The 16,933-nt window shown below is 28.8% G+C and overlaps 1 protein-coding gene across 4 annotated transcripts in view; it reads right to left on the bottom strand.

Annotated features, from left to right (window-relative positions):
• Positions 1-15,978, bottom strand: part of LOC142332173 (uncharacterized) — a 231,092-nt gene extending 215,114 nt beyond the window's left edge. For 2 of the 4 annotated variants that reach the window (XM_075378455.1, XM_075378465.1), the window contains exon 1: positions 15,886-15,965. The gene's annotated coding sequence lies outside the window, so the exon portion shown is untranslated. Of the gene's footprint in view, positions 1-15,885 lie in introns of all 4 variants that reach the window. The other 2 variants (XM_075378478.1, XM_075378458.1) reach the window with 2 other exon arrangements.
• Positions 15,979-16,933: the final 955 nt, after the last annotated feature.

Below are 16,933 nucleotides of genomic sequence, written 5' to 3'. Positions count from 1 at the left end.
ACGATATACGGAAAATGTGCAATTATATTTTTATATAGTACTGTCATTATTTAGTTTTAAACGTAGCTTGACCATCCTGTTTTTTAATTTAAAAATATAATCCTAAATAAACTTACGAATGAAAATAGAGGAAAGTCTACAGAGCAGCAAATAACAAATTTCAGTCAAACTTTTAAGATGTAACTGAACAAAATACCCTGTACGTATAAGAAACTAAGTATAGTTATCAGTTTCTTTTCCTACAGCGAAAACTAACCAGAGCACACTTAAAAAAAAAAAAAAAATTAGTCAACTAATACCAACAACCTTACTCAAATTTTTTTTGTTGCTAAAAACGAATTCAGGAGAATTTATAAAATCATTAAAGGATACCATTAGACTTTTAAATTTACAGAGAGCGACTTTTTTTTACTTTATAATAAAATACTACTAGTATATAAATTTCATTACATCGTTCATGAAAACGGCAAAACGAATGAAAAAAAAAAAACACATGTACTGAAAATGTTTATTATGATTAATTTCTACATTTCAATAAAAAAAAAAATAATAACTGCCCCAATAAACAACACAATAATGATAATCTAACGATAAATAAAAATAAATATAATTTAATTTCTGCGATGCATTTATATCGAACGTAATAATAATAATAATATAATATCACACTCGTTTATCTGTAGATCTCATTTCATACTCGTTGTCTGGACTACCTACATACAGGTTCAGTAATATCAGTCTTCGTTTTATTTAACCATTCGATCTGGTTTACGCAGTTTTCAACAAACAGTAAACACTATGAGGCTTTCATCAGATCTTCATTGTAGACCTGATAAAACAAAAGTAGAAAAATATACAGTATGTACTTCCACCACAGTATGCGTATGATAAAACAAAAGCAGAAAAATATACAGTATGTACTTCCACCACAGTATGCGTATACATGTATGAGAAAGAATTAGTAAAGTTTACGTATTACTTCCCGAACAATGGCTACAAACACGATTAAAAGAAAAAAACAGCATGTTTATGAAATGCTTCTCTAAAATGAAAATTATACGCTGCGTGAGAAATACGTCAGCAGCACATAATCTGTAAAAAGATCAAAAATAAAATTTTGTTTATTCCGATAAACCTAAAAAGTCCAACAAATGCAATGAATGACTAGTAATGTTAAAACAGCGAGTTCAAACTTGCAAAAAATAGAAAAATACTGAATTAAAAAAGAAGCTAAAAAAGTAGCTACTTAATCTAAAAAAGAAGCTAATGGAATCTCTTTTTTTCTTTCCGAACATTAAAAACTATACTAATGAAATGCTCAAAGCAATTTCATCACAACACACAGTAAATATGTTCAAATCGTTTTTGAAACTAATTATTCCTTTTACCATAAATTTTGGTTGTTCATCGGTAGCCTAACTACCGCTACCGCTTGTGGAAATGAAATACAATCGATTTTAAATTGAAAATAAATGTACTGCAGATTTTAGTAATATTCAGAAAAATTGCTTACTTAAAATAATCATTTCAGAAACAAAGGTAATTAGTTCTCTAAACTATACAATTTAAGTAGAGCTATAAAAAAAGAAAAACATGTGAAGTGGGGAAAACTGAATTAAATCGATTATAAAGATTGATCTCTGTACCGATATAATCTCTTGACGTTTTGTTACAAACATATGGTAAAATATATATATTTCTTTAAATCTTAAAATTATACCTTGTATTTCGTCATATCTTCTAATTTGGGAATGGAAACAAGGCCTGCAAGAACTTCGTTGTTGGTTACTTTGAGATAGAATGCGAGAGCTTACCAACGGAAAAAATAATCAGAAGTAGAACGAGGCAGTAACTTACAAATTAGATAGTAAATATTATATATATTAAACACATAACACGTTGCAGAAAGACACAAACATTATAATTTATTTCGAAGTAAAATCAAATTTTTATAAGTTTTTAGAAAACGCCTTTGAAATTTTACTTTTCTACAAACATTACTTTTTCTTCTCTGTTTCTGTCTTACATTCCAAAAATTCAAAAATTATACTATAACGATCGCGGGGTTCTGAATGAAGAATTTAAAACTCTCATCTATCAAAATTAAATGAAAAATTAAAGCAGTAAATGCTTATCGAAATAAAGTATTTGAGAAATAAGAATTATGCATTACACTGAAGCACGTATAAATTCCAAAGCACAATATGAACGGCATCAAAACCTTGTACATAATATTCTAGAAGTGCAGTAACCCAGTCACCTAAGAAAAATGATGACGTAATGTTAGAAGGGTATTGCGTAATAGTTAAATAAATGCGTCTGGGCAATTAAAGCTACATCGTGATAGAGTATTTTAAACTAAATAAACAAAGGGCACAATAAAAGTGTAATGATAATACATTTCCGAAGAAAGGCGTGATTTAACTAACAACTAAGGTCTAACCTACCAGAAGGGGTAGTTTTGCTATCAAAACTGCCCTTCCGGTTACAATAATAATAACAGATAAGTTAAGCTATTTAAGATCTAAGCTTTAGCTTAGAATTTGGTTTATACCTAATGGACTGCAGTTTGGATATTAATCTGAATTTAGTTTGTTGAAAATTTGAAACATTTTTTTAAAAGATAAATCTAATATTATAATAAAAACCAAAAACTTTTACAATTAAAGAACAGAAATATTTTTTACGAGGCTCATCTAAAAGCTGTAGACTTCTAAACCCAAGCGGACATTGGTCCCGATTTAATAATAATAATGAATTCCCCAAAAAATTCAACATTATCAATTTAAACTCGGTACAAAAAAAAATATGGCTAATGTAACAACAGATTAAGTTAACTACAGATGGAGTCGAGTTGAGATTCTCATTCGGTGCGCACGTGTTGCTTTTTGGACGGTTTTTCTAGGTTGTTTTATTAATTAAGTAAATAAGTCTTGATGGTAGGGATATTCTGGACGTGTCTACAAATTTTCTGGTTTTTGGAAAACGGATTTACAGTTATTATTGTTTTTCAAAATGCAGTGATTATCACAAAGTACTAGTATAGGATTATAGTACTACATACCCTATTATAGGGAAAAGACGAATAGACAGGCTTATTCAAGACGCTGACTTCACTTCAACTGAAGTAAACACCAATTAGAAAATTTTTCTCGATTTATACGAGGTGAGTGGAGTGAGTTTTTTCTAAGTCGAACTTAATAGACAGGGGAAACTTCGCGTTCCGGTATTTCCTTTATCCTGGCCATATATCCTCCCGGTTCTATACGAATCGGATCCTTCCTCTACCCTCCCTTCAATTTCAACCCTAAAATGTATTTCGAGGGATACAAATTAACGAATCCCTCCCTCGAAACATAGCTTGTAGGTACTTGATTAACTCGTTATCAGGCCCAGTTTAAGAAAATAAGACATGCAGAGACGTAGGTCTCACCCGTTAGCAGGAAAGATGGAACAAAGTATCTCGGAGACTACTGAAAAGGTACCAGCGAGCAAGGGCAACAATGGTAAAAAAAAACTGTACAGACAGCCATCATCGAGGAGGAGCCCCCTTCGAGGAGTCTGAAGGACCTTTTGAATCAGTTGAGTACGGCCTTGCTGACTCTCAGGAAGAATCTGGGGCCTGAGCTGACGAAATATGTTTATCACTATGAGAAGCAGCAGACACACATACGCTCTAATTTGACATCTAGTGGAACTTCTTTGAGAGTCCTACACTTTGCCCGTAAATGGGATCCTCACACTCATTGTTAAAAAATAAATAAAGTTAACGACAGATGTCGGCAACCATCACTCTTGTCGATGATGAGCACAACAAGCTACCGGCACGTTTTACCCGACGATCAAACGACAAATCAGCTACTCGTGCCCCCCCCCCCCATCAACGTTCTTCATTAGATATCTAGAATTTTCTAGAATATCATACGAATCAATTGATTCTTTTTAACTGAAATAATTTTACAGGCGTAAATTTGAAACTATTATATTATTTCAAATCATTTTTTTTTCCATACCGACCATTTAGTCAAAAGTTTAATGTAATTTTTTTTAATAACATCTTGTAGAACACTAATTTTTTGCGAAAAATCTTTTAATTTACAATTACTTTGTTCAAATGAGAAACATCTCTCCTCAACCGAAAATAAATTTTCTTTAATTTGTTCCAAACAAATATACTTATAACAAACAGTTCTAATAATTCTACATATTTTAGTACAGTAGAATTTTTCACATCTTACTGTGAATATAAGTGGTAAGTGCTTCTCTAAAATGAAAATTATACGCTGTCTGACTATACGTCAGCAGCTGATAATCTGTAAAATGATCATAAATAAAATTTTGTTTGTTCCGATAAACCTAAAACGTCCGACAAACAAATGCAATGAATGCCTACTAATGTTACACGCAGCGAGTTTAAACTTGCAAAAAATTGGCACATACTGAATTAATCAAATAAACTAATGAATTTTTTATTTCTTTCCGAACATTAAAAACTATAACAATAAAATTATTAAAGAGATTTCATCGCAACACAGAGCAAGTATATTCAAATTGGTTTTTGAAATGAATTATTTATTTTAAAATCAGAATGAAATCAGAGAACGTGAGCGATTCATTTCTTTTTTATTTTGTTCAGAAGCAGTCAATCAGCATGTTTTAAATCCCTTTGTGTGGTAGATAATCTATGGAGTTGATAACTCACCCTTGTCATTTTTACATGAAATGTAAGATCTGTGTAGCTTTGAAGTCGAGAGGCATGAGATCAGCTGATTTATGATATGAGTAAATCAATTACTGGTATTCGGTAACTAAATTTTGAAATTGTGAAAGTCATTGATAGTTTATACATGTTTTTCATCCTACAGGTGTAATTGTCAAAGATTAAGATTACTCCCAATCGTTTGAATGCAACATTTACTGAAGCGATTTCAGTAGATGGCCATTTCGTGCTGTTGTAAATATACGAACTCGTATCTTATTCATTACAAAATTATTCTAGAAGGCAATTATTTTAATTTTTTTCATTTGTATTAAAAAAAATAAAACTGAAAGCGCTACTGAACTTACACTGAAAGGAAGGAATAGTAACTTCAATACTAGTAAATTATCCAGTATTGTAAAAGTATCAGTGACACTTTGTATATACCAAACAGTGATTGTTTATATGTACCAAACATTAGAAACTTTTACACTGCTTAATAAAATTAAATGAAGTAACTAAATTCTGTTGAATGGAAAACTATGAACAGTCAAGTTTTTATTTACTGCAATTATCCCAGGAATCCACAAAAAAAAATCAGTTAAGAAAACAAAGATGAAATAGTTGCAACACGAAACCGAATACATAATTAACCTGAAACAGATACAGTTAAGAAAAATATGAATGGAAATTTTATCTATATTCAATTAATATATACAGGATATTATAAGTTTAATATTATTTTAAACAATACAATGCTGATGCAAGGAACAAAATTGAAACGCTTAATAAATTGATATAGAAAGATACGTAATTAAAACTTTTAAAGATTTAAATAAAATAAATATTTATTGTTTTTAAATTTTCTATAAATTTTGAAGTTTTTAAACTAGTAAGAGTAGATCCCAAAATTTGTAGCACCGTTTGTCACTCTCGCTTCGGACTATTCTATAAATAAAGCTTTTGGATCTCCCATCGAAATAGAATTAAAATATACAATCAAAGGAAGTTGTAGATTACAGTTAAGAGCAACTTTGTATTATTAATCTTTCTCAAATTTAATATCAGAAATAAATTTTTCGGACTTAATGGCTGAGCAAAGATGGCCTATGCAAAAAAAAACGCTGAATAACTTACAACTTAAAGTTATTTAATGTAAAAGTAACCATTACGTATACCGGTAATAACAACAAATCGAGTAACCTAACATAACAGAAACTTACATGCAATGTTAGCACATAAAGCAGAAGATATTAACAGTTTATTTTAATCTAAAACCATATAGATGTGACCTGCAGCCACCATTTTTTTTAAATTTCCAGAAAAAAATTCCAAATACTTAACAGGATAAGTTGCCTACTTTACGTTCCATTGGGTACATCTTGTACCATAAAACATCACTCAGATTCTCTTATCGTAAAATAGTAATTATTACAAAGAGAATGTTATACAATCCAGTAAACAGGTGTAATGGAAATTGGTTTTTAAAATAACGTCAAGATTTAAAAAAAGACACAAAATTGTTTCACGAAGCGGATGACAAATGTTTTTAAACTTATCTTTGGAAGGCAGTTGTAAAATATCAACTTTTATTAATATTATATACCAAGAGTAGTACATTTTTCGAGAAAAAAATCGTAGTTTTGCAAAAATCGTCAAACTTCTTGAACAGAACACCAAATAGTTTGTGAAAACAAGACTCATAACAATCTGCGGCAAGAAGAGTAAATTTAATCCTGCCTGAATTATACTAAGGATTTCAGAATATTAATCCCTTAAAAAATATAAATTATCTGATGAAAATTCAATATATCATTGATAAGATTATAAATAGATTTCGATAATATAAAACACTGCACCAAAGTAAATTTATTTTTTAATAATACAATGAAAAATTAAATTAAATAGTAGGGAAGGATGATTCAAACGTTTTCAATTCAATGAAGACTGAAATATATATAATGACGATATGCCTCAATGAAATTAATTTCAAAACATTTCTTTTTAGAAGACGGTACGAGTTCTTCAAACATGTTTAGCATAGTAATTTTTAAAATTTTATTGAAAAATAAAATAACTGCTTAGTAAAACAGCTCTAATTCAGATACTCTGAAACACAAAATTAAAAAAATAAGGAAAATGGTAAAAAATTGCTAACTTTTATAGCATTACTACGTGTTTTAAAACTAATTTAATCATACAGTCAATTTTTTCTTTGTTTGAACTTTTTGGCCATTTGTATCTGTAAACATTGATAACTGCAATGTTTTACAATTACTACAATGTTTTACTACTTTTTTTTTGTATTTTTGCTAGGACTAGATATATATGCAGTAGAACACGTTAAGTATATAATTTAAAAAGCCAGGCTTAAATATACTGGTGATCTAACAAAATTTATTTGAAATTTTCTTTTTTTTTCATTAGTACACATATTCCAGCTCGGTAACTAAATTGAGGGAACAGAGAATTCAAGACTGTGCGAGTGCGTGTGCCGTGGATTTTTTTATGTCAGTATAATTCACTAGGCATCCGAAAAACGTTTTATATAATATAGCAGAACATCAAGTTCCAACATTAGAAGTGTTCTTGAAACGGTTGAATTGTGAAAGGTATGAAGGTCTTGAAACACAAGAAGGACTGCGACTCGCAACTAAACGAACATCTGAGTATCACAACCACTCATTTAATTGATTTCAGCTGTGTTAACAATGCTTTTCATTTTGTAAAATCAAAATTTTGAGCATAAGAAAAGTCATTTATATTTTTTTTGAAATAAACAAAAATTAATCATAGAACTGGGAACAAAAACTGCTACCGAGAAAATTGCTGATGTCAGATGAGGCCCGACTTTCACATCTACAGGTTTATGAAAAGGCAGGTGTTTCACTGTTGTTTCATTATAAGTAGAGATTGCCGTGGATAATGTCAAAAGTTAATGCCTAGTTTGCTACTGACATAGGTGATATCATTTGCGCCTAATTTCTTAAAAGATGCATCAGTATCTTTAATCGATGTTACTTGAATATTATGTTGCATAAAGCGGATATTCCTCCACATCATACTAATCTTTTCTGCCTCCCAGACCACCATTAGGTATTGCTTCGGAGGATGAGATGAAATAACAATTTTGTAGCATGTGAAAATGACATGCCTGACCAGAATTCAAATCCAGGACCTCTGAATGAAAGACAAAGATGCTACCACTTGCACCATCGAGGCTAAAAGGAAATTCTAGCCAGAATGTAGTTTCAAAGTATGAACCTAGGGGTTCTACTGCAAAGTACATCATGTAAGTTTTGTGCAAAATTCTTAGCAAATACTTATCTCGGTGATGTATTGCAATATCTTCTTATTCACCACATGACAACTTTTATGCATCAAGCATTAAGTGTGTAAACCACTACTTCAAAATGAACCAAACAGATACAATTCGGATTGAAACAAGGAATTGTAGAAATGCAACACTGAAGTAAAGTATTCTGTTAAAAATATATATATGCCAAAAAATTGGTTGCAGACATCTTAACTTTGATGAAATCAAAACAAGCTAAATAATCCTCATAACCTAATATAATGGTGGTTGGGTTTCAATTAACCACACACCTCAGGAATGTACAAAGGACCTAAGAATGTACAAGACTGCACTTCATTTACATTCATACATGTCATCCCCACTAATCCTCTTAATTGATAACTTACACTGGTTCTGGAGGCTAAACAGAAGAGAAAGAAAGCTCAGACTGTTGTAGAAATTAAAATCCTTAAAAGGCTTTTCTGCTGGAAGGTACCCACAATTGACTATAATTTTCTTTTCCTCTTTAGACATGATATAGAAAAGAATGTTCTCACTAAACATAATATAAAAATAACAGACATACATTTGTTAAGTCACTACGTTATTACCAAAATATTCATACTATATTTTCTGGTTCTAATTATTAACAGCTAGGTCCAAACTCAAAATAATATTCAGAATGTTGTTTCTCCATAACTTACCTCAATTTAACTGCTCTATGTCTCATTTATGACGTAGCTTTTTCCATTTTTTCAAACGACTTGACGCGTGTAATCAAATTTTTAATCTGTACTAGAACACAATCCGCAATAAAAAACTGATGAATGAAAGTAACAACTTACTGTAGATTGTCAGACATTACAGCAGATGAAGTTGACATTTTTTCAAGCCAGATCGCCAGCGACACAATAATAAGTGAAGTAAACAACACCAAACAAAAGAAACAATAACTTGGTGCAAGTCATTACCAATAAAAGTAGCAAGTGCTCGTAGATAAAATACCTTTCAGGTGGAAAGAGTTCCAAATAATAGAATGGTAATCATCTGATCCTTATGAGATCTGGATAAGTATGGAAAAGTAAAATACTGTCACTTACCGTGTGCCAACAAGCCATACATCATCTCAATACAGATTTAATATTATTGACATCTATAATAGGCTTAAAATAATAAACAGTAAAAATACTTTTCAAAGTATGCAATTCATTTCGATCTAAATAACAGTAGTTAAAAATATATCTTTTCTCTTTCTAATCAAACAAATGAATGTTAAATATAAATGGACAAAATAATTTAAATATAAATATATATATATATAAGTATAAAGAAAGGATATCCATTAAAAAAAATCTTAATCCGAATCATGAAGTTTACAATAAAGCAATTAGATTACTTATCAAATGAATAACTTGCTGAATTGTAAAAAATATCAATCATACTAATCGAAAAACAAGTAAATCTTTTTTTGTTAACTAATCCTTAACTTTCAGGCAAAAAGAACTCTAATGTGAAAATATTATAATTTAATGAAATTTGTAGATTTTTTACTAAAAATTATATAATAAGATGAAAATCAATAAAGTAGTAAAAGAATCCACTTTCCTAAGACAAAATACCATAATCTTAACAGAAACATCATCACCACACAGTATATTTTAGAGGACACATGCATGGACTGCAAGTTTTAATCATATATTCACACTACAGAAATGAATTTCTATTCTACTCATGCTTATTAAATATATGTTAAAAACATACCACATTTATGTCATTAGTGTATACTATTACGTGTCCTTCTACCTAATATTATAAATTGAAGGTATGAAAGGAGAAAATCTTTACAATGTACAAAAAATAAAACTTTTTAAATATGAATTTTGCAATGCCATTACGCTATTGCTATACATTTAAATTTTATTAAATGATAATACATACTAAGATGTTTTGTTGATTGTTTAAACAATACTCTATTCTCATTAATAAGCTTACTTCCTTCCTTTAATTAAAAAATACTTATTTAGCTCAAGTTGTGTGGGATAATTTAACTTCATAGTATATTTATGAATGAGTACTTTTTAAAGACTAGTAGTATTAATTAATCTAGGCTAAAACATGACTGTAACAGCTCAGTTATTCATAAAATAATCTATATGCAGCCTACAAAAATAAAAGTCTATGTGTCTGTAACTCCTGAACATTTTTCACAATTTAATGGAATCGATGGGTTTGTAAGATCTTAAGTATGATTTTGACTAAATAGCATTTTATATACTTCATGTAAATTCATAAATAAGCTACCCCTCTCATAGCTAGAAACAACAGTTTTCTTACTTTAGTGTAATTTTACTAAAAATTTAAATTACACTAAAGTAACATAATTAAATCTAAAATCTGTGTTGATAAATACATGGTACATACAACATTATTGTTAAGAGCAACAGCATCATGGTCACTTTTGTGTGCATTACACATAAATAAAAATTTTAAACAGTTTTGTTAAAGAACTTGTAATAACAGTTAGATTAATTAATTTAATAAAGCCACTATCCACAAGTGGAGTGGTAACATCTTTCCATTTCATCCAGAGGGTTCTAGGTTGTAACCCTGATTAGATATACGATTTTTCATAAGCTACAGATATTTCATATCATATCTGAGAATAAAATAAAAATTCAAATACATTTTTCCATTTCTCCAACTTCTTGAGATATTCCTAAATCATGGAAAATTGCCTATAAAACTCAATGAGTTTTTTTTTAAATGACAATATCAAACACAAAACCATTAGTACAAAATATGTGATGATAATGTAAGTTACAAAATAGTGGCTAAACTTAAAAATTTGTTTGTTCAATTATAAAAATAAGATCAATATTTTTATTTTAATTATAGAATTGAGAATTATTATTATGAAAATTTTAAACAATTAAACAATACACATTATTAGCTTCAAATACTTTTCCATGGAAACACTCACTAACTTCTCATTTTTCAGATTATCTATTTTGTCAACTGTCTTCATAAACTGAGTGTGCCCTTAAATTATAGGTTTTTCTTTGCCAATTGTATACAGAAAATTGTTAAAAATATAATAAATTATTTAATTACTGAAGATAAACAATCTATACAACAACAAAATACTTTAAAAAAATGTTTAAATTATGATGAATGAAAGATTCTAGTCCTTCGTGAAATTTAAATTCAAAACTAAAATGTACTTAAATTATAACCAGTAAAATAATTAATATATCCTGCATATTAACTATATTAGTTAAGAAGTGTAAATGTTATTTATAATAATTGCATTGCCCTAAAACAAAACTGAAAGTTGTTCTCTTCAAATACGATCATTTGAATTTACTTGGAACAGTAGATAATTTTGGCAAGATGAAATCCAATTTATCAAATTAAATCTTGTCAATCAACAAAGTTTGACGATGCGGAGAACAATTTTCTACTGCATATAAGTGACTAAGGAGAAAAAACAGACTGGGTAGGAAACACACTTACATTTAGAACCCCAAAAATGTACTTTTGTTCTAGTAGACGTATTGTACTATATTTTTTCATTTGATTTTATTCATGATGAATAATTCTGGATAATCATTTGTAGCAATGTATAATTTTCAATTGCATATATAAAATGAAAAACAGTAACTGTAACAAAACAATAAATTTAATGCTTGGCTTCTTAAAAATATTAGCATATATGGATTCAAATCTGCAATGTTATGCAAACATAAGTGAACATTAAAAATTGTTATTTCCTACTCATCGACCTTCAAACACCTAATCATAAAAAATTTAAAAAAAAAAATGCTAGGTAAGTAAAATAGATAACATGAGAATTCTGAACAACAAAATTCACAGTTACTCAAGAACAAACTAAAACTGTTCGGCTATCAGAATTAATTCCTCTATGTACTTCAAGAAAAAAATTATATGAATATATATATATTATATATATATATAGAATATATATATATATATATATTAATATGTATATGTGTGTCAACATATTTACTGACCACTATGCTAATTAAATTAAAAGACAACACCTTAACCACCAAACAGTAACAAAAAAAAACCAATGTTTTCTAATTTTTTAAGTTTTTATTTCTTTTTTTTATTTGTTAATGTAATTATAGAATTATCTACAGAGTGATTATGCAGGTTCCTGCGAAAGTTGACTATTGGTATTACTTTTTTTATTACTGTTGGGTGGTTGTACACACACACACACACATATATATATATATATATATATATATATATATATATTGTCAAATTTATGTAAAAATTTACAATAGAGTAACTACTGACAGAAGTGAAACTAGTGATGAACTAAAACCAAAATACTAATGCATCATGAATTATTTGGTTACAATCATTATAATCTCACATTAATTAAATGGATTAGAATAATAAATTTAACCAAAAATCACTGAAAAGACCTATCTTCCTCTTTTCTGTTTGCATAAAAGATTTTTTCCCAATGTGATCATAATTTGAAATGCCAAAAACATAACTTTTTGTAATAAATGTAATTGTTTGTTTCTGAAATAAAAATTCCTTATGTAATTAATAAAATAATTGTTTTTTAAATAAAATTATTTAAATTACACGAGTTAAAAAGTAGATACCGGCCATTATTTGTTATTATTACTTCAAATAAAAGATTTGTACTACTTTTAAACATATAAAATGTCAGTCAGTATGATAGAGCATGAGATGTTTGTAGAAATGAACTTTTTCCACCTAAGACTAATTTTAGTTAAAGTTTTTGGACCAATGTCCATTATTATTATTATTATTCAGATTATGTTGTTGTGGATCTCAGAACACAACAAAATTTTATAAGTCAGATTTTTTTTTTACATTAATTAAATATTAAATTAGAAGCAATACAAAACAACTAGCATATTATGCAAGAATTAATATTTTTTTTCTAGAAATAAATAAGTCAATGTCAATTAATTTTATTATTTGTCGATTACTGCCAACTTATCAATTCATCCCTGAGAAGAAGTGGTAATAAATGACAATTGGTATATAAATGGGCATTTTAAAGCATAAAACAATGGAATGCAATTTACTTATTTTATTAATTAATATAAAAAACTGAGACTATTTCCATACGTAACTTCTAAAACATAAGTGTCTACCTTAATATTAGGATAAATCATAAAATTTTGTAAAGTATTACATAAAAATTAGTGAAAACTTCTAAAATCTGACATATTTCCTTAATACAACTGAATGAAAATTGGATAAGATTTTACTGTGTAAATTGTAAGCTGAAAAAAACAACATGTTTTCTTGACAGTTTCAAATGTTTTAGCCTTCAAATACTAAAATCATTAATCGAATCAAATACCATCAATAATTAAATCATTAATCTATTAAATCATTAATTACTTAATCAAAATATTAAAATTATTCCAATCAGCACAGTCAAAATAAATAAACTAACTTCAAAAGAAAATGCAAGAAATATTAACAAAGAAACAAATTTTTTGAAATGCAGAAAGATAGGAAAGGTAAATCTTTCACTAAAACGTTTACCATAAGATAAGATTATATTTATTGGATTAATAAAAACTTAAATAAAAATTTATTTTAATAAGGTAACTGTTGTGGGTTTTATTATGATACAACTTCACATACAACTAGTCAACTGAAATCAAATAAATGACAATTGGTATAAATGGGGATTTTAAAGGATAAAATAATGTAGTTTACTTGTAAAAAATTGAAACTATTTCCATATATAACTTCCAAATCATAGTGTTCAATTGCCTCAATAGTAGGATTAACTCTTATAAAAAAAAATCAACACCATAACAAGAATACCAACAGTAGATCGAAACTGCTCAACAAAATTGTTAAACATCATTAATACTGTTTAATTGCCATTCTAAACATGAAAATGTAGACCTGAAGGCCTCATATTCTACTTTTATTAAAGGACAATACTTTATGAAATGTAAAACTAAATCTATCTGGAGATAACATTACACAGAGCAGATCTTATACAAAAGTCAAAAATACAAAACAAGATCCTGGCTTACAGTAGCAACTTTCATGGTCTTATGAGTTAAATATCACAATCTCATCTTGATATTAAACAGTAACACAATAATATTTTATTAGTTGGGTTACAGTTAAAAGATTTTGGGTAAATTTGCATCAGAATCAAATTGGTGTGGTAAGATTACATGATAAAAATACAGTTCAGGATTCTGCATAAGTAGAACCAAATTTTTAGTGACATCCACCAGTATATGAATAAGGACTAGTACCTAAAAACAATAGAAATGATACTAAATGAAAATAAGAAGGAATAAAAAAAAAATAAACAGAAATACAAACTTTCAAAATAATAAAAACAAGTATGTGCAAATCCATTAAGTAAAGTGCATCTGAATGTCAAACTGACAAACAGCTGGTTTCAAGGTTACAAAAAATAAATAATAGCTTCATCTTAGCTTATTATAATTAATTAATAATTTCAGTACACAGACCTAAATAAAAAGATAAATAAAATTATCTGACTACATCAGAAATAATAATGAAGCAGATAATAGTCAGTAACCTAACCTAACACTTAGGATTAGCGAATACAATTCGATCGAAATTTAGCTAAGTTGACAACTGATAAACATTAAACCACTGGGATTAAAAATTACACGCATTACAAAAACTGAACGCATTATGTACAAGTTCAGTATAGTTCTTTAAAAACAATCGCTTATGTAAATAGATAATTCCAATACCACTTACACCGAATACTACAAAAAAATAACTTGAAACATTCTACCTTACTAATTATTTGCATTAGTAAATAATACAACTTTTTTTTATCCAAGTTACAATATTTTCTATAATATATTTATAAGGTTAAGTTCAACATCAAGTTTAAATTCATATTTTAATGAACACATAAGAAAAACCACAAAACACTTTAGACAACGTATGTAACATAATTTTAATAGTTATGTAATAATCTTCCCCTTTAATAAATAATTAGTTAAATAGTTACAACTAAGCTGAAGGACAAAAGGAATTAACCTTTAAATGAAGTTACGAACGTAACTCAGCAATTTAAATCAATACTTCGTTATCAATTAATAATATACTGCCTACATTAAAAATATGAATACGTCAAAGAAATATCATAATAAACAAATCTTGTTTAACATTACATAACTGTGAATTTAACACGCATAATAGACGAATATCTGCTAATAAATATATTCCGCACGTCGAACCTCATTTCAAAGCAATCCTAACCTATATCGGAAATGTAGACCGCCTGGTACTGCTTGAATCAATTTTTAAACTAACCGAACAGCTGACTTCTCAACTTCGAAAGATGTTCACACTTTTGACAAGTTCTTAAAATTGGCAATTAAATTACTTGCGTCATTGATAACGTTTAAAAATTATTATTAAACGATTGAAAAACCAGATTAAATAATTTAAAAGTGTAATCAAATCGAGCGGTTACGCCAACTTTAAAGAGCTATTTTCGTAGGCAGAAACTTAAACCAAGTATATTTATTACTTTTATAATTTAATTTAATGTTGAAAATATAAATTCTGGAAGATAAACACATACATTCACAAAGTTGAAAATCGTTAAGTTGTTTAAGTCGCACGTACCACAGACCAAAGTAAAAATAACTTAAGCTGTTTTAATTTTCGGTAGGCCCTACCCATGGAACATCCTGACCTTCCTCATCTCTCACCGAAATGGCAATGATATAACACCAACACAAATCACAAGTTAATACTGATACACCATAACTATTAAAAATTATTAATTTAGTAAAATCTACATACACATCACATTTAAAAATAACCGTTTAAATTAATATAAAATTACCTTGCTACATGTAAAGGAATAATGCCTCCCACATCAGACAAAACGGAGGCTCACCCGGCCCGGTGTGACGTCGCCGGTCGACTGTCAGCCGCGCAGTATGGCTGCTCAAATGAGAAACTATAACCACCACTTTTAAATTTTGTTTCAAAGCAAATATATTTATTTATTAATTAATTTAAAATTATTATTTTTAATTTAAAAAGTGAAAGCAAAGTTTTTATCGAATTTATTTGCTTGCTGGCGAATGAACAGTTTGTTCAGTACTGAGCTTGACTAGGTCTAGTGGTCAAGCAAGTGTGAAGAGCGCGGGGGTGGGGAGAAAGAGTGAGAGAGGGCGCGAGAGAAACAAAGAGAAAGAGAGCCATCGCTCACGCACGTTTTTGCGCGAGTCGCTGCCGCTGCTCCGAGCAACCGCATTGCAACCAATATATTTTCCGTTGCCCCTGTCTGCCGAAAATCAAACAAGGCTAAAGACCTTTCTCAACGCCCGAGGCCTTATCCCGCCTATCCGTGTCCCCGTCGTTGACTGCGCATCACATAAACTGGTTCTCAATACTTATTTGTTAGAAACAGGACATGCACTTCACCAACTTTCCTACACACCTAGGCCACAGTATATCAGTACGCTTGATTACACGTTCTAAAAGGCCTCAAGGTAAAAAAATGGCCTTGGATCTAGAGCCTTCCCGCCATAAGAAGTTATGGTCGATCAAGAGCCCACGGCAATTGAATCGCGAATCTCTGTAAACTATCAACACTAATACTCAATTTTGTTTATGAATACACAGTAGCGATTTGCTTTTGCGAAACTGGAATTAAAAAAAAAAAAAAAAAAACATTAGTAGCTACACAAAAAAGAGGAATTTATTGAACAATGTTTCAATTTATAAAACTGTATATATATTTATATATAAAATTATTAATATTCAATTTTTTTAAAAAGTTTAGCGTATCCTTACATTAAACGTTAATGTAAACATTTCAGTTAAAAAAAAAACAAAAAAAAAACAGAAAAATTTAATTTGAAAATATGATATAAAAACGACTT

Source organism: Lycorma delicatula, chromosome 1, assembly GCF_047948215.1.
Source record: "Lycorma delicatula isolate Av1 chromosome 1, ASM4794821v1, whole genome shotgun sequence".
Lineage (NCBI taxonomy): Eukaryota > Metazoa > Arthropoda > Insecta > Hemiptera > Fulgoridae > Lycorma > Lycorma delicatula.
Note: the sequence above shows the minus strand (reverse complement) of the source record. Positions and strands in the feature narration are given on the sequence as shown.